The sequence below is a fragment of the Neofelis nebulosa genome, chromosome 14 (assembly GCF_028018385.1).
Source record: "Neofelis nebulosa isolate mNeoNeb1 chromosome 14, mNeoNeb1.pri, whole genome shotgun sequence".
In the NCBI taxonomy this organism is placed as follows: domain Eukaryota; kingdom Metazoa; phylum Chordata; class Mammalia; order Carnivora; family Felidae; genus Neofelis; species Neofelis nebulosa.
This window is the reverse complement of record NC_080795.1, coordinates 6,806,890-6,824,467: the sequence shown is the minus strand read 5'-3', so window position 1 is coordinate 6,824,467 and position 17,578 is coordinate 6,806,890.

The window sequence follows — 17,578 nt, the reverse complement described above, 5'->3', positions numbered from 1 at the left end:
TTTTTACCGAGCAGCCGAGGAAATTCTCACCTGGATGGTTCTTAAGACCTGGCTAGGAGAAGCCTTGCCTTGGGGATTCTTTAAGCTTCTAATGCAGAAAAGGCTGTGAAAATCAAGACTTTTTAAATGATTTTTACCTCCGGGTCACTTTAACATTCTGAATGAAAATAACAGCTTGTGCATTTAGGAAATTAACATATATAAAAGACAATCCCAGGAAGAGGGATAGTAGTCATAGCTGGGGGACAATTTCAAGATTTCAGCTACTAGTTCATGTTGCCTGTTGCAAAGAATGAGTGGAGATAGAGGATTGTAAGAACAATGTCTCTGTTTTCAATTTTAGTGGAAATTACCGTAGCAAAATAAATGTCCAAGCTATAAAGCACTGTAATAACCTCACAGTCACTAAATATAAACTAATTATTTTGCATGCCTTAGTACCATGAAGGGTGTTTGGCATTTCTCTTTTGAGCTTTATTCACTTCATTTTCATCAATCTCACAGCTTAATGACGGCGAATCTAGTCTTGACCCATCCACTCTCTTTTTTTTTTTTTAACAACAGTTTTTTTTTTTAAATATGTTTCACAGATCCTACAATTCACCCTTTCAAAATGTGTAATTCGGTGGCTTTTAGTATACTCACAGGTACCTGTGAATTACTAAATTACTAATTAGAATTACTAATTAACCACAGTCAATTTTAAAATGTTTTCATTGCCCCCAAAAAAAAGCTTTTGGCAGTCTCCTCTCATTTCCCCCCAGACCTCCATAATCCCAGGAAATCACCAACTACTTCTGTCTCTCTAGTTTTGCCCATTTGGGACATTTCATACAGATGGAATCATACACTATGTGGTCTTTTGTGGCTGGTTTCCCTTGCTTAGCAAGGCTCATCCATGTTGTAGCCTGGATCGGTGACTTCATTTATTTCTCCGGTTGATTAATTACCTTGTAGGGGTGCGCTACAGTTTACTTATCCACTCATCAGTTAATAGATACGTGGGTTGTTTCTGTTTGGGGGCTATTGTGAATAATGCTGCTATGCACATTTGTATGCAAGTTTTTATGCAGACTCATATTTTCATTTTTCTTGGGCTGGAATTGCTAGACCTTATGGTAACTATAACCATTTGAGGAACCTGCTGAAATGTTTCCCAAAGTGGTTGCACCATTTTAAAATCTCACCAGCAACGTCCGAGAGTTGCAATTGCTTACATCCTCGCCAATGCTTGTTATTAGCGGTCTTTTTTTTTTTTTTAATGTTTATTTCTTTTCGAGAGAGATAGAGAGTGCGTGAGCAGGGGAGGGCAGAGAGAGAGGGGGACAGAAGAGCTCAAGCAGGCTCTGTGCTGACAGCAGAGAGCCCAGTTCCCGGCTAGAACTCACAAGCCACAAAATCGTGACCTGAGCCTAAGTAGGACACTTAACCAACTCAGCCACCCAGGCGCCCCTTATTAGCGGTCTTTTTGATTAGTGCCATCGTAGTGGGTATACACCATCATCTCATTATGGTTTTGATTTGCATTTCCCTAATGAGTAATAATGTTGAGGATCTTTTCATGTGCTTATTGGCGGTTTGTATGTCTTCCTTGGAGAAATGTCTATTCAAACTCTTAAGCCCCGTTTGAAATTGGGTTGTCTTTTGATTATTGAGTTGCCAGAATTCTTTTTATATTCTAGATACAAGTCCCTTGTCAGATATATGATTTGCAAACGGTTCTCCCTGGAAGCGTGGAAGTTGTTCCTTTTGATGTCTGTTTTGTGTATTTTTTCCATTGGTTGCTTGTGCTTTTGGTGTCAAAAATCAGAAAACTTTCCCTAAACCAAGATCATGAACACTTATGCCTATGTTTCCTTTCATGAATTTTGTAGTTTCAGCTCTTACATTTCTGTTTGATCCATTTTTTTTTTAGGATTTTATCTATTTTTCATTGTGGTAAAATACACATAACAAAACGGACCATTTTAACCATTAAGTTCAGTGGTGAACTTAACCATTAAGTTCAGCAAGCATACAGTTCAGTGGTGTTGAGTACATCCACGTTGCTGTGTAACTCTTTTCAGTCTGCCAAACTAAAATTCCCTAACCATGACATACGCCCGTCTCCCTCTCAGCCCCTGGCCGCCAGCATCCTGCTTTCTGTTCTATGAACTTGACTGCCTCCTAAATGAAGCTTATTTCACTTAGCATAACGCTCTCAAAGTTCACCCATGTTGTAGCATGTGTCAGAACTTCCTGCCTTTTTAAGGCTGAATAAATACTGTATCGTATGTATATGCCACATTTTGTTTAGGTGTTTAGCCATGTTTTAATTATGGCGGTCTATGGTGTGAGGTAGGGTCCAACTCTATTCGTTCCGTGCGGAAATCCAGCTGTCTCAGCACCATTGGTGGCCCATCTTGTCCTAGCACAGAGAAGTAATTGTATTTAAATAACTTTATTATTTCAAAGTCTTGGATGTCAGGGGAGAAACAATCCAAAGACTGTGTTAAAAGATACAGTGTACAGTCAGGGCACGTTGTGTTGTGGGTGACAACAGCATTTCAAGACGAGGTATAAAAAACAAAATATGAAGATGCTATGTCATTGTTTGTTCCTCATACTCTAGATCTTTCTACCGTTTTCCGTGTACTATTGAAAAGTAAACTGTCCCTGCATGTGCTGCTTTAAGGGAATTGTGAAACTGAGTGACACAAACCATAACTTAAAATAACTCAATTTGTAGCATCATCATAATCAATATTTAAATACAACAGTTATCATAAAGCACGCGTATGGACATATGAATTGGAAACAATCATCAAAATCACTTCTATTTCCACTTTGGTGGGAACGTCAGTCGCCAAGAATCCATATATACTTAACTACCAATAGGTGGCGCTAGACATTTAGTCAGAATTTCATTCCTTTTTACGTGCGTCCCGAGAAAGTGTCCCACTGGGAAAGAGACACAGTCTCTGGCAGGGACCTAAATAAAATCTTTGGGAGCACATGGACTCTTTTCAATTAAACTGATACCTTCTTCTGTTTCTTCCTGCTATTCAGGGGGCCCTTCAGGTCTAGGATGTAATCAAACCCTCTGGAATCCACCGAGAAAGAGCCAGGAAAACTTCGAGCCAGGGACACTTTGGAGGGGTTTTTCTTTATTTCTGTAAGACTTAAAAGAAAGCAAATGTAACGACAGCAGCGAGAGATCTACATCTGATTCCAGGTTAGATAGTTACAGAACCAAACAAATGATTGAGAACAGGACAGAATTCAGTCACTTGTATGTATTGCCTATATTTTTATAGCAGTTGTTAATTTGACCACTGGTAGATTAAATATTATGTATACATATATATGTATATATATGTACATGTATATATATATCTGTATAAACACACATAACCTATTGATTGTTGTTACATTAATATTGAAAACAAACAATTTAAAAACTGACTTTCTACATTAAAAACCTACACATTACAGCAATATTATATACTGAGCAACTTCATTTTTATTGGTGATGCTTTATACCATTGACGGTTTGTAGCAAGCCCCATGCTATCATTCAATCTGACCCACAAAAAAAGTATAATATGGAAGATAAAGCCACAAAACAGATAACCCTGTACTCTACAACCCATCCCTAGAGTATGTTCACCTCTTTTTGTAAATTTCTTGGCTTTGGATAAACGTGCGAGAATATGAGAATTGTCCCAGAGTCCTGAACCTTTCGTTCTAGAACCTCACCTTAGTCCTAGATCAGTCCAGCTTTGCCAGGCTTTTTTTTTTTTTTTTTTTTTTAAACCTTTTCCTGGCTTCTGTGAAAAAGAGCAAACTTTCTTTACATAACAGCATCCTTAGTGAGGGTAAAACTCTTGCATTCTTTATTTTGTCTTTCCCGAAGTACAACTTACTACCGTGGTAGATGTCCCCCCTGCCCCCATTTGGAATATTTTCAGGCATAGCCTCCTACAGTAGAATGTACCCACTATGCTTGTTCTACTACACGGAAAATATATGGATAGAATGAGCAAAATGTTTTTTAACAGTTCCAGATAATGCAAGACACGAAATTTCTTTACATTTTTTCCCTTCCAGTGATAAAAGCTAAACATTTAAAATTTCAAATGAATTAAATTCCCATCAAACACACTGCGATTTTATTGGTTCGTTTAAAATTGCATTGGTTCATTTTAAATTTACTTCACGTGACTTTCACATTTACTTTTTAATTTTACTTCACATTAATTCACTTTAATTTACTTTACATTTTTAATGTACTAAACTTTGCAATTTAGGTATGTTAATTTATTTAGCATTTATAAGAAACTATTGTTGGGGCCCTGGGTGGCTCAGTGGGTTAAACGTCTGACTTCAGCTCAGGTCATGATCTTGCAGTCCGTGAGTTCAAGCCCCGCCCCAGGCTCTGTGCTGACAACTCAGAGCCGGGAGCCTGCTTCTGATTCTGTCTCCCTGTCTCTACCCCTCCCCCCGCCCAGGCTCTGTCTCTCTCCCTCTCAAAAAATGAATAAATGGTAAAAAAAAAAATAAAAAATAAATAAAAGACACTATTGTCCTTCTTGGCAGGACTCCATTGGATGCCAAATATACTTACATTTTTATCACACCCCAGGGAACTACTTGAAGGAGAGCTTTTGGTATGCTGGCTAAATTCACATGATTGTTAGTGTTTTTCAAAGTAGGGTTCCTGGGCCTTGGGAAACCTCCAGACATTCTTGGAGATCTATGGATTTTCTAAGCAATTTAATAGTTTTTGTTTTCGATTGCTTAAAATATATACGTGTGTGTGTGTGTGTGTATGTATACATATGTATATTATATATATCGTGAAGATAACCACCTCATAACCAATCATTGACAGTTTCAGTTTCCGTGCTCAGACTGCATTCAGACTGGATGAAGCAATACTGCTTTAAACACTAGGAAAAAAAAGAAACTGGGTGGGGCCGTGGGGCGGGAGCCCTGTTAGTAATGCTTTGTTGCTGATTGAAATCACACTCCTTTAGGTTTTCAAATACAATTTACATGATGCTTAGTATTTTCTAAACATCGTGTACACTTTCCCAATTTAAAATGTGGCTGGGATACCATACATTTTTAAAAAGAATTCCATTTCAAAGAGTTGACATTTCTTAAAATGTCAGCGTCTTGAGGAGGATTGTTTCTATGCAAATTTTATTCCACCTACAGAACAGGTGCGGTCAACCTAGCATTTCTAGTACCTGAATCGGAAACTTCACCGTGGAAAGGGCTACAGGGAGCATGTTCCTAAAATGGGTACCAAAAATGTATTCGTCAGCTAGAATGAAATGTGCTACATAATGTTCTGTTGGTGAAAGTTGTGGTGTTTAAGATAAGCAGGGATTGGAAGGATTACCTGGGCCTTCTGCTCTGCGTGCGGAAGTGATCGGATTTGGATCCCTTTTTCGGAGCCTTGGGGCTGAGTGGAAAGAGAATACTGTGTGCGTGCCATACATCAGTGAATAACTCAGAGAGGTCTGGGACCGGGATCTCTCAGCAAACATTATTAGCACGTCAGCACAGAATAATCTTGATTTTCAGTGGTGTGTTTGTTCGCGTGCTTTCATTTTAGAATCTCAGATGAGAGACCGTGGGCCAGCAGAAGGAGTCATCCCACCACGGTGATCCTCCCATCAGCATACAATTGCACCCACCGCAGGGCACTCGGGCTATCATGCTGGCGTTCTTTGGACCGAGGTGTTCTGAGGACAGAGGGAAGCTTTCCCTGGGCATAAAAGATCAGAAGGTATGATTGTTTTAAATGTAGGTGCTAAATGTTCACGCATTCGGCAGAAGTTGGCCCAAGATTTGCAAGTTTGCGTGAGAGAGACTACATAGCCCCTGACTACCTACGAAATCACTGGAAGCCGTTCACGTTCGGCAGAAGGGCCCATCAGTTGGTGGAGGACCGTATGGCTGTAGGTCAACAGGCTCGTCACAGAAGAGTGAAGCCAAAAGTCCATTAAAGCGGGAAGGAGCGTGTATTTTCTTTGTCACATCAACTTGAATTTTACATTAAGTAATAGAAAGACCGTAAACAACCACACTTCAATGCAGTGTCAGTATTTTTAGAGCTGCATGGATTTCAGGATTGTGGATTAAAAAATGGTGGACTTCTATAAGTCCCACTACTTCAGTATTAGTTACATCCTTGGAAAGAATTACTTCGTGGTATCTCAGGATAGCAATTCATAAATTGAGGAGTGACATATCATGCGGATTCAGCCACCTGATGTCACTCACAATGCGGTGAATTGCCTAAAACTTCCAAAGAGGAAGGGTTTTTGAGTGCTAGCTACAACAATCCAATCTGGCTAAGTTCAGCAAAAAAGGAATGGACCAGAGGAATGTGGGTGACTAAAAAATCCTGAAGGACAGGCTGAACCATCAGGAGGGATAGACACTGGAGAAGCAGAGGAAACAGGGTTAATGGGGGAGGGCTGGGTCTTGTTATTCTAGTCAAGATGGAGAGTCTGGGTGGAGGGTTAAGAGGAGGGAGGGCCTGAAATCAGATTTCGGCCACCCACCCCAGCAGGGTGCCAGCACCTGGCCGGTAGGTGGAGATGGGGTGATTTCTATCCCTCTGTCAGTCATTCTTTCTGTCCTCTAAGAAGCAACCCACTTCTTGTATTTCCAGTCTTAATTGATAATGCATTATGAACTCAGGGGGAAAGGAGCCAATGAAAGAGGAATGAGTATCATTCACAGAACCTAATGTTTAATTTCTAATCTTGGCCTGCTGTTTATATATTGTGTGTGTCTGAGCCTCTCGTCTTTGAAACAATAATGGTGCTCACTTAATAGGGCTGGGGTGACCTTCACTGTGATGGTGGGCGCAAAGCACTTGGAACAGAGGCCTCTGTAATGCCCACCAGTGTTGGTCCTTCTGTGCACTTACGCTGACCCTAATGTTAACCGTGGCAGATTTCAAACTAAACATCTAACACACAGGGTAAACCTTCAAGTCATTCTGTCGTATCCTTAGCTACCCTTTGGAGGGAAAGCTGTTCACAAGGTAAACACAGCAAACAGGCGAATGAATAGGTCCACATCAAAGCCGCTCTGGGAGAAGTGGTCTGCTACAGGGGCTGGTTAAAGTATCACTAAGAGGCTCTCCGAGGGCACGGTTTCTTTCATTCCTTCCTTCCTTTCTTCCTTTTTTCCTTCCTTCCTTCCTTCCTTTTTTCCTTCCTTCTTTCTGTACATTCCACTTCCAAAGGCTTGGTTGGGCTCACCAATGCTGGGAACACTTGGAGCTTAGAAGTTTATATTTCAGATATGCTTCTAGATAGTGCTAATTGATTCCCTTCCTTTGAATATTATCAGTTATTTCACTAAAATAAAATATATATATCTTTTACCAGGTTATTTTATTTTAGTGATATATATATAACTGATATATATATTTATTTATTTAGTGATATATATATAACAGATATATATATATATATATATATATATATATATATATTTAAATATGTGCTCCTCTATATTGGGGGGAAAAAAACCTACACCACAAGACGAGAAAGAAAACACACGTTCTGAAAACATGCAAATATGTCAGGAGAGCGGTGGCGAATTTGAACGGGTAAGAATCACCGAGAGGGAGATTCAGTCCAGCCGTTTCTTAGTAGACTCTGCAGTCTTGCCTTTTTCTCAAAAGGCAATACAAGTAAGGGGTTGCAGAACACCAAATCTGATGAGTTTGGTGGATAGAAGAAGTTTTGTTTAGATGAGTTTGCTTCGAAGAAGAAAGGAAGAAAATGCGGTCACGGAATGCTGAATTCTCAAAGAACAGCAACTCCCTCTGAGTCCAAGTGTCCCTACTGCCTGCCAGGCGTCGGAGGATGGACAGAAAATCCCAAGCGCTTTTCCTCCTTGCCTGACTTTGAAGTTGTGGAAGTGAGAGTACCTCCTGTTCTCAGTGCACAGGGCAAAGTGGGGCAAGGGAGGGGGGGTTCCCACCCCTGGAAGGGGCGGGAGAGGAATCACGGTGGAATGCGCCTGCTGGGCCTTGCCTGTGAATTCAAAGCACGCAGTGGAGACCCAACGTGCAAACGTTGCTAGAAAATTATCCCTGGGAGGGACTGGTATGACACTCCAGGGCCACTGGCAGCCTCATCATGGTATTTACTATTTTCAGTGGTGAAGGCTTCGGGTTTCATCCAAGAAGCCCTTAATGAGGGGTGGCTATAGAGTCTGGGCATCTCAATTCCCACCCCACAAGGAGAGATTTCTCTACCACTGGGTGATCTACTCTCTCTAAAATAAGCAACCGGATAATCCCCAACCTAACCCAGCCAAATTGCGCTATTCAGCCTGCTGGATGATAAGAGATTAGCCAAAACGGGCCTCTTGTGAACAATCAAAGTAAATCTGAGGAATGTTTAAAGATTCAAGAGGTATAGACTGCCAGGCTTTGGCATGGGCGGTGACAGGGCAGGTCACTCAAGGGACTAAGAGAGGCCACTAAGTCTAAGGATGACAGGGCTCAGGACTCCCGTTTAAGGCCACCCTTGTGGTGGTGCCCCCTGGGGAAGGGGGAAGGAGGGACAATGGATGGAGGCCACTGTACTGATGTCCCTTGGGGAACAGCCCCCCTTGAGAGGGGCTGGACTGTCTCACTGTAGAGAGATGAAAACGTTGGGCGCCGGTGAGGGCAGCCAAGATGGGAACAGGGACGTCTACAGAGCCATGGGGTGGACATGTAGAGCTGGCTCAGTTGAGAAGGAGGCTGGTCACCAAGAGCACTGAGCACAAAGGCTGTTATATCTCTCTGTTGATTTGCTCTCTGGGCAGCCCAGACAGGGACGGTCCTATACAAAGATACTGATCACAGCCAGAAATGAATCAGACATCTGGAAATGCGGCCTATTTCTTGCTGAAACATGTCCAAACTGCTACAACTTTCTCACAAAGGCTAACATAAAAAATTCAAGAACGTTCTTTTTTTTTTTTTTCCAAATTATTCCACAGATTACGTCCCCTCTTAGCCTGAATAAATGTCCTTTGATTTAATTTTTATACACTATGAATGTGTTAAGTACCCATCTGGCCTAGTTTCGTTCTCCATAATTCACATGTGTGTGGACTCACCTGAGGTTGCCTCAGATATCCTGCGAGAGGGGTGCCTGAGTCGCAGAGTCAGGTAAGCTTCTGACTTAGGCTCAAATCATGATCCTACATTTCATGAGTTTAGGCACCGCATGGAGCTGTCTGCTGTTAGCACAGAGCCCACATCGGATCTTCTGTCCCCTCCTCTCTCTCTGCCCCTTCCCCACTGGTTCTCTCTCTCTCTGTCTTTCCCCCTCTGAAAATAAATAAATAAACTTAAAAAATATATACAGCCTGGCAGAAAGGCCTGAGTTTTTCTTGTTCCCTCAGTAGAACTCCTGGCCAGAGTTGATGAAATTAGACCTTCAGATACATTTTAACTTTGATATCTATTATAATAGTGTCAGACTTTAATTCTATTTATGAAGGGAAAACCAATATGATTATTATTGAGCAATTCAGTAAAATAATTCCTGATGTGAAAAGGGGGAGTTTAGGGTCCTGAGTTTGCAGAAGGGACGGCCACTTAGGCCATGAGAAAGATACTTAAATCCCTCAAAGCAGTTTTGTGTGTATAAACCATATTTTACTTTAAAAAAAAAATTTTTTTTTAACGTTTATTTATTTTTGAGACAGAGAGAGACAGAGCATGAATAGGGGAGGGGCAGAGAGAGAGGGAGACACAGAATCTGAAACAGGCTCCAGGCTCTGAGCTGTCAGCACAGAGCCCGACGCGGGGCTCGAACTCACGGACTGAGAGATCATGACCTGAGCCAAAGTCGGACACTTAACCGACTGAGCCACCCAGGAGCCCCGACCATATTTTACTTTTAAGAACACACCGAAACTCTTTTCCTGCTTTGGAAAGATCTTTAATGACTTCGAAGAGGAAAATAACATCAGCCACGACTTAAATTCGGAATTTAGAGCAATCAAGCTTCATCTAGTGAAAATCCAAACATGTTTTTAAATAAATAAGTAACGAAGCACATGACAATTTCGGTGAACCTGCAGGTCTTAATATAAATGCGTATTTTAATTATTTACTTATTTTTCTGATGTATCTAGGACTTTCTTTCAATATGACTGGATCATGGTAGAAATACATAAACTGGCTGACCTCCAACACAGCTTTCTAATGTGAGCTTTCTACATACTTTGAGCTATGTGCTCAAGCATAGCAATATATAATCAAACTTTAAATTCTTCACGGAACTCCTGACCAAAATTTTAGTAAGAAATCAAAGAAAGGCTACCATGTGCTATGTCTATCTCCTTTCGAAAACAATTCCTAGAGCTTGCTAGAGACCAAAGCTTTGAATCAGAGTGTTTCCATGTAGATAACTGCCACGTTGTACATCATACCACACACACTCTCCGGAACTCAGACCTGGAAGTTTGATGACTTGCATGGATAAACTGCTAGAGAGTTACCTGGCAACAAGACCTCGGGTGTCTTCTAGCCAGTTGGTCCTATGAAACAGATAAGCCATTTCAGCCACACATATCTTCATCCAGCATTGGCATGCAGCCAAAGGAAACACGGAAGGCTGCTGACATCAGAAAACATCTGTTGACTTTGGAGCATCCATATCAACAAAACAAAACACACAGCAAAACACACAGCAGATGTGAGCCTGCTTTGTGGGGGTAAAAGGAATGTCAAGTATGAAAAAAAAAAATCCAGAGGAAACGGAGATAGAAGATTCCAAATTCAGGGGCGTCTGGCTGGTTCGATCGGTAGAGCCTGTGACTCTTGATCTCCGGGTCATGAGTTCGAGCCCTGCATTGGGCGTGGAGCCTACTTAAAAAAAAAAAAGAGTAGAAAATTCCAAATTCTTCTACTTCTGCCATTAATTAGGTTAATTTTTGTGTTGTTTTAATTTGGCCTCAAAAACAACTCTAGGATGGCATTTTCAGCTTTCCATTTCCTTAAACAAAAATCTGGTTAAAGATATTTTAAAAGATCTGGGAATGCAAGCTGGTGCAGCCACTCTGGAAAACAGGATGGAGGTTCCTCAAAAAGCTAAAAATAGAACTACCCTAGGACCCAGCAATTGCACTACTAGGCATTTATCCACGGGATACAGGTGTGCTGTTTTAAATCATTTTTTTTTCAACGTTTTTTATTTATTTTTGGGACAGAGAGAGACAGAGCATGAACGGGGGAGGGGCAGAGAGAGAGGGAGACACAGAATCGGAAACAGGCTCCAGGCTCCGAGCCATCAGCCCAGAGCCTGACGCGGGGCTCGAACTCACGGACCGCGAGATCGTGACCTGGCCGAAGTCGGACGCTTAACCGACTGCGCCACCCAGGCGCCCCACAGGTGTGCTGTTTTGAAGGGACACGTGCACCCCCGTGTTTATAGCAGCACTATCGACAATAGCCAAAGGATGGAAAGAGCCCAGATGTCCATCGATGGATGAATGGAGAAAGAAGATGTGGTATATCTATACAATGGAGTATTGCTCGGCAATCAAAAAGAATGAAATCTTGCCATTTGCAACTACATGGATGGAACTGGAGGGTATTATGCTAAGTGAAATTAGTCAGTCAGAGAAAGACAAAAATCATATGACTTCACTCAGAGGAGGACTTTAAGAGGCAAAACAGATGAACATAAGGGAAGGGAAACAAAAATAATATAAAAACAGGAGGGGGGACAAAACAGAAGAGACTCATAAATACGGAGACCAAACGGAGGGTTACAGGAGGGGTTGTGGGAGGGGGGATGGGCTAACTGGGTAAGGGGCATTAAGGAATCTACTCCTAAAATCATTGTTTCACTATATGCTTATTTGGATGCAAATTTTAAAAAAGAAAAAATAAAACTAAAAAAAGAAAAAGATAGTTTAAAAGATCAATAGTTACATGACCTCAGTCTCCAAATTTGGCCTAAAATCGTCGTGGTAACCACCAATAATGAATAATATTATGAGGAAATAGTTTTCAAAATGTTTAGCAATAGTTTTACATATTATTTGAAAAAATATATTATTTTAGATCTCTCAGTCCTCTTCTCTTCCCCTAAACACAGCCTCCCTGCTCTGTGTCATCTACTCCCGTGGAGCTGAGAATTCCCAACCCACCCAGATTCTATCCTGAGCCTTGGACCACTGTGTTCGACGGTATGCTAGACCCCTACAAGTTATTTTCCAAACAACAGAACGAAGGTACACACACAAAAGTACTAGAGCTAATAAATGAGTTCAGCAAGATTCCGAGATCCAAGGCGAATTTTTTAAACTTCCCTTGTATTTCTATGCAATGGTGACGAATAATCCCGACGGGAAATTAAGAAAACTATTCCACTTTCAGTATCATCAATGGGAAGAAGAGACTTAGGAATAAACTTAACAAAAGAAGTGCAAGTACACTGAAAACTGCAAAATATTATTGAAAGAAATTAATGAGGGGCGCCTAGGTGGCTCAGTCGGTTAAGCGGCCGACTTCGGCCCAGGTCACGATCTCGCGGTCCGTGAGTTCGAGCCCTGCGTCGGGCTCTGTGCTGACAGCTCAGAGCCTGCAGCCTGTTTTGGATTCTGTGTCTCCCTCTCTCTCTGCCCCTCCCCTGTTCATGCTCTGTCTCTCTCTGTCTCAAAAATAAATAAACGTTAAAAAAAAAAATTTTTTTTTAAAAAAGAAAGAAATTAATGAAATAAATAGGCATCCCGTGTTCATGGCTGAAAGGCTTCATGTTACTAAGATAGCAATACTCTCCAAATTGATGTACAAACTCAACAAAATTTATTTCAAAATCCCAACTGATTTATTTGCACAAATTTACAAGCTGATCTTAAAATTCTAATGGATATTTGAAGGATCCAGACAGCCAAAGTCATCTTAAAAAAGATTAACAAAGTGGGGCGCCTTGGGTGGCTCAGTTGGTTAAGCATCTGACTTCAGCTCAGGTCGTGATCTCATGGTTAGTGAGTTCGAGTCCCACATTGGGCTCTGTGCTGACAGCTCAGAACCTGGAGCCTGCTTTGGATTCTGTGTCTCCCTCTCTCTCTCTGCCACTCCCCAGCTTGTCCTCTCTCTCTCTCTCTCTCTCTCTCTCTCAAAATAAACATTTATTAAAAAAAAAAAAGATAAAGTTAGAGGACTCAACACTTCCCAATTTCAAAACTTTCTAAAAAGCTACAGTAGATAAGATTGTGTACTGATATGAGAATACACGTATGGATAAATGGAATAAACTTGAGAGGCCAGAAATGAACCCATATATTTATGGTTGATTGATTTTGGACAAGGTGCCAAGACAATTCAATGGGGGAAAATCATTTTTTCAACAAATGATAGTGAATGTCTACCTGCCAAAGAACGCAGCTGAACCTCTTCTTCACACCATATATAAAAATTAACTCAATATGGATCAAAAATCTAAAGGTAAGACCTAAACCTATAAAACTCTTAGACAAAACATAGGCTTAAATCTCCACGATCTTGGATTAGATGATGGTTGTTCAGATGTGGCAGCAACAGTACAGGCAACAAAAGAAAAATAGATAAATTGGTCTACATCAAAATTTAAAACTTCCGTGCTTAGGGGCTCCTGGGTGGCTCAGTTGGTTGAGCCTCTGACTCTGGCTCAGGTCGAGATCTCGCAGTCCGTGAGTTCGAGCCCCACGTCGGGCTCCATGCCCATCGCTCGGAGCCTGTTTCGGATTCTGTGTCTGCCGCTCTCTCTGACCCTCTCCCGTCCGTTCTCCGTGTCAAAAAAATAAAAGTTAAAAAAAAAATTAAAAAAAAATAAAAAACTTCCATGCTTAAAAGGACACTATAAAGAAAGTTAAAAGGCAACCTACAGAATGGGGGAATTGTTTGCAAATCATATACATTTTGTGAAAAAAAATTAAAGAAAATTTCTGTTACCTTTTCCTCTCTTTTATTATGAATTACCAGCTCTTGGTATTCTGTTACTGAAATCTATTCTTAGAATAAAATTTTGTCCTTCATCTACAAAAAAAATAATAAAATGGGCATGTGAGCTGAATACACATTTCTCCAAAGAGGATATTCAAATGCCAAAAAAAAAAAAAGCACATGAAAATAAGCTCAATATCATTTGTCATTAGGATGATACAAATCAAAACCACATTCAGATGCCAGTTCACAACTACTGGGATGGCTATTATCAAAATGAAAGACGATAATAAGTGTGGATGAGGATGTGGAGACATTGGAGCCTTCATTTTACAACAGCCACTTTGAAAACAGCCTGGCATGGGGCGCCTGGGTGGCTCAGTCGGTTGAGCGGCCGACTTCGGCTCAGGTCACGATCTCGCGGTCCGTGAGTTCGAGTCCCGCGTCAGGTTCTGTGCTGACAGCTCGGAGCCTGGAGCCTGTTTCAGATTCTGCGTCTCCCTCTCTCTCTGACCCTCCCCCGTTCATGCTCTGTCTCTCTCTGTCTCAAAAATAAATAAACGTTAAAAAAAAAAATTAAAAAAAAAAAAAAAGAAAAGAAAACAGCCTGGCAGTTCCTTAAAAAGATGGGGCATCTGGGTGGCTCAGTCAGTGAAGCGTCGGACTCTTGATTCCAGTTCAGGTCATGATCTCACGGTTTGTGAGTTCGAGCCCCCCACTGGGCTCTGTGCTGGTAGTGCAGAGCCTGCTTGGGATCCTCTCTCTCTCCCTCTCTCTCTGTCCCTCCCCTGCTCATTCTCTCTCCCACTCTCCCTCTCTCTCAAAATAAATAAATAAACTTTTAAAAGCTTTTTCTTAAAAAAAAAAATATTACACAGAGTTACTGTATAACCCAGCAATTCTGCTCATAGATATCTACCCAAGAAAATTGAACATATATGTCTACATAAAAAATTGTAGACCAATGTTCATAATAACACTGTTCACACTAACTAAAAATGGAAACAACCCAGTGTCCATCAGTTAATGAATGATTAAACAAACCGATATAGCCACGGTGCGGAATACTATTCAGCCATAAAAAGGCATGAAGTACGAAAAGATGCCACAATGCGGGTGAACCTTGCAAACATGCTGAATGAAAGAAGTCAGACACAAAGACCATATGTTATATGAACCTATTTACGTGAAATATCAAAAGTAGGCAAATCTATAAAAGTAGGTTAGTCATTGCCAGAGGCTGGGGCAATGGGGCAACAGAAAGTGATTGCTAATGGGATTGGGTTTTTGTTTTGTTTTGGTTTGGTTTTGGTTTTGGTTTTTGAGAAGAAATGAAATGTTTTGGAATTCGATAATGGTGATGTTTGGAAAACCTTGTGAATAAGTTTAAAAGCCACCGAACTGTATTATTTTTAAAGGATGAATGTTATGGTATATAAGTTCCATCTCAGTTTTAAAAAATTCAAAAAAGAAGGAAAACTAACTTCCCTAATTCCAAAACTCTTGCTCCTTTTATGTCTTTATGACTCAAGAAACCTTGAGTCAGGTCGAGTTTGGTCTCTATACCCCACCTTCGCTCAATCTTTATATCTTTCAGTATCTTGTATCTATCACTTCTTCTCCATTTCCACTCATACTATTGTGAATCATCATGCCATCGCCTCTCACCCAATGACTGCAACTGGTCTCCATGCTTTCAATCTTTCCCTTGCCCAGAACATTCTCTATGATTTAACCAAAGGGAATGATCTTTCTAATATATGTGATCACATTTTAAATTAAATCAAGTTAATAATTTCTCCTTTATCTCCCTTTGAGGCTTTGGTTTTTCATCCATGTGAGTGAATGTATAAGATTCTAGAGAAGCAACAATGAAAAGGCACGATCGCAGCTTAGGGAGCTGGGCATCTAGAGGGAGTCTCCAAAACGTAACACAGGCGATTGGGATGTCCCGTGGTAAGTGCTGCACGCAGGTTACGATCAGGGAGCCTGGGGGAGTCAGCAGGGCCTCTCAGGATAGTGAAGTCTTAGCTGATTCTTGGAGAATGAATGGGAATTATTCAAGCAAAGAAAGAAAAGGAAAGGAAATTCCAGAAAAGGAGGGACCTTATTATGCAAGTCTGGAAGTAAGAAAAAGCCTGGAGCTTATGGAATCCTCAAAAGACGCAGAGAAGCCCATCACCCAGGGTCTCATATGGCCGTCTGTGGTAGTCAAGTCTCTGGCTAAAAAGAAACATATCAACTCAGATGGATGTAAACAAAAAAGGGGGCTGTGTAACTGCAAAGACTGGGGGCGGGTGGTTTGAGCAAGTGTGAACCCAAGCGCTTCGAAGTGTGAGCAGCTCCAGGCTCAGATTCCACGCGGTACGAACCCAGCAGAAGGAGTTCTTCTTAACCAGTAGTTCCAAAGATTGCTTTTTCACCGGGGCGATGGAGACAAACAGCCAAGCCTGAATCAGTCACCGTGCCAGAGGGACCACATTCCCCTGTTTCTCGGCCCTGGCTTAATGAGAGCAGGTGGCGAGCGATCAAAGCAAAGGGCGGGAGAATGTTGGGGGTGGAGGGTTCCAATTCAAGTCAGGCACAGGGAGCAGAGCTAGGAGGAACGGGTGACTGGGTGAAAGACCAGTGGCCTCTGAAACCGTGTAACGCCGCTCGGCTCCTTCCAGCGGCAGCGGGGCCACCGAACTGTTTATGACAGATGATCCCGAATGGAGACAGTGATGGAAGGCAGCAGCACTGAGGGCAAGGACACTGCCTTGGAAGCAGCCGTATTGATTCGGGTTGCTGAAATTAAGATCCTGTCTCCACGAATAAAGAACACTTGATAAATGGGAACGCTCAGGTGGCAGAATTTAGGTAAGTGGTTCAAGGTGGCAGCTGTGGGGCGGGACTCTGGTGGGGAGCTGACTGTGACCCCAATGGCAAGGCTTGGGCAACTAAACAAATAGCGACCACAGACTAGGGGCCCAGGAGCAGAAGCAGCCCTGGGGGAGGGGAGAGTGAATTCAGTGATGTCACTGTGCCCACACGACATTCAAGTGCAGTGGATACGGAGACCCCTAGAGTCCCTAATCTGGAGGGACCCGTTCAAGTTAGTTAACCTACAGTGTAGTATTGGTCTCAGGAGTAGAACTCAGGGATTTCTCACTTACATAAACCAGCCAGTGCTCATCCCAACACGTGCCCTCACCCATCTAGCCCACCCCCCACCCACCTCCTCCCCAGCAACCCTCCGTTTGTTCTCTGTATTTAAGAGTCTCTTATGGTTTTCCGGGGAGGGACCCAGGTTTGTGTGGCTGTCGCACATTCATTCAGGACGAGCCTTGCTAGGCAGACAGAATGGTCAAGAAGACCTACTTCCGGCCCTCGAGGACCTTGCGAGTCACAAGGAACGAAGGCTGTGTCCACGAGTGGTAAGGAGCAACGGAGCTAGAGGAGGGGTACTCACAGGCGACCCTTTCCTCGCCCCGGAGTTACCCCAAGAACAGAGAAGTCTTTCCTCAAGATGAAACCTTGAAACTCAGCCAAAGGCAAAAGACCTCAGGACATGAGGAGACTGAGAATAAGTTAACTTCTGGTTCAGTCACAGTATTGTCTGGAAATCTGCGTTTTCCCTATTCA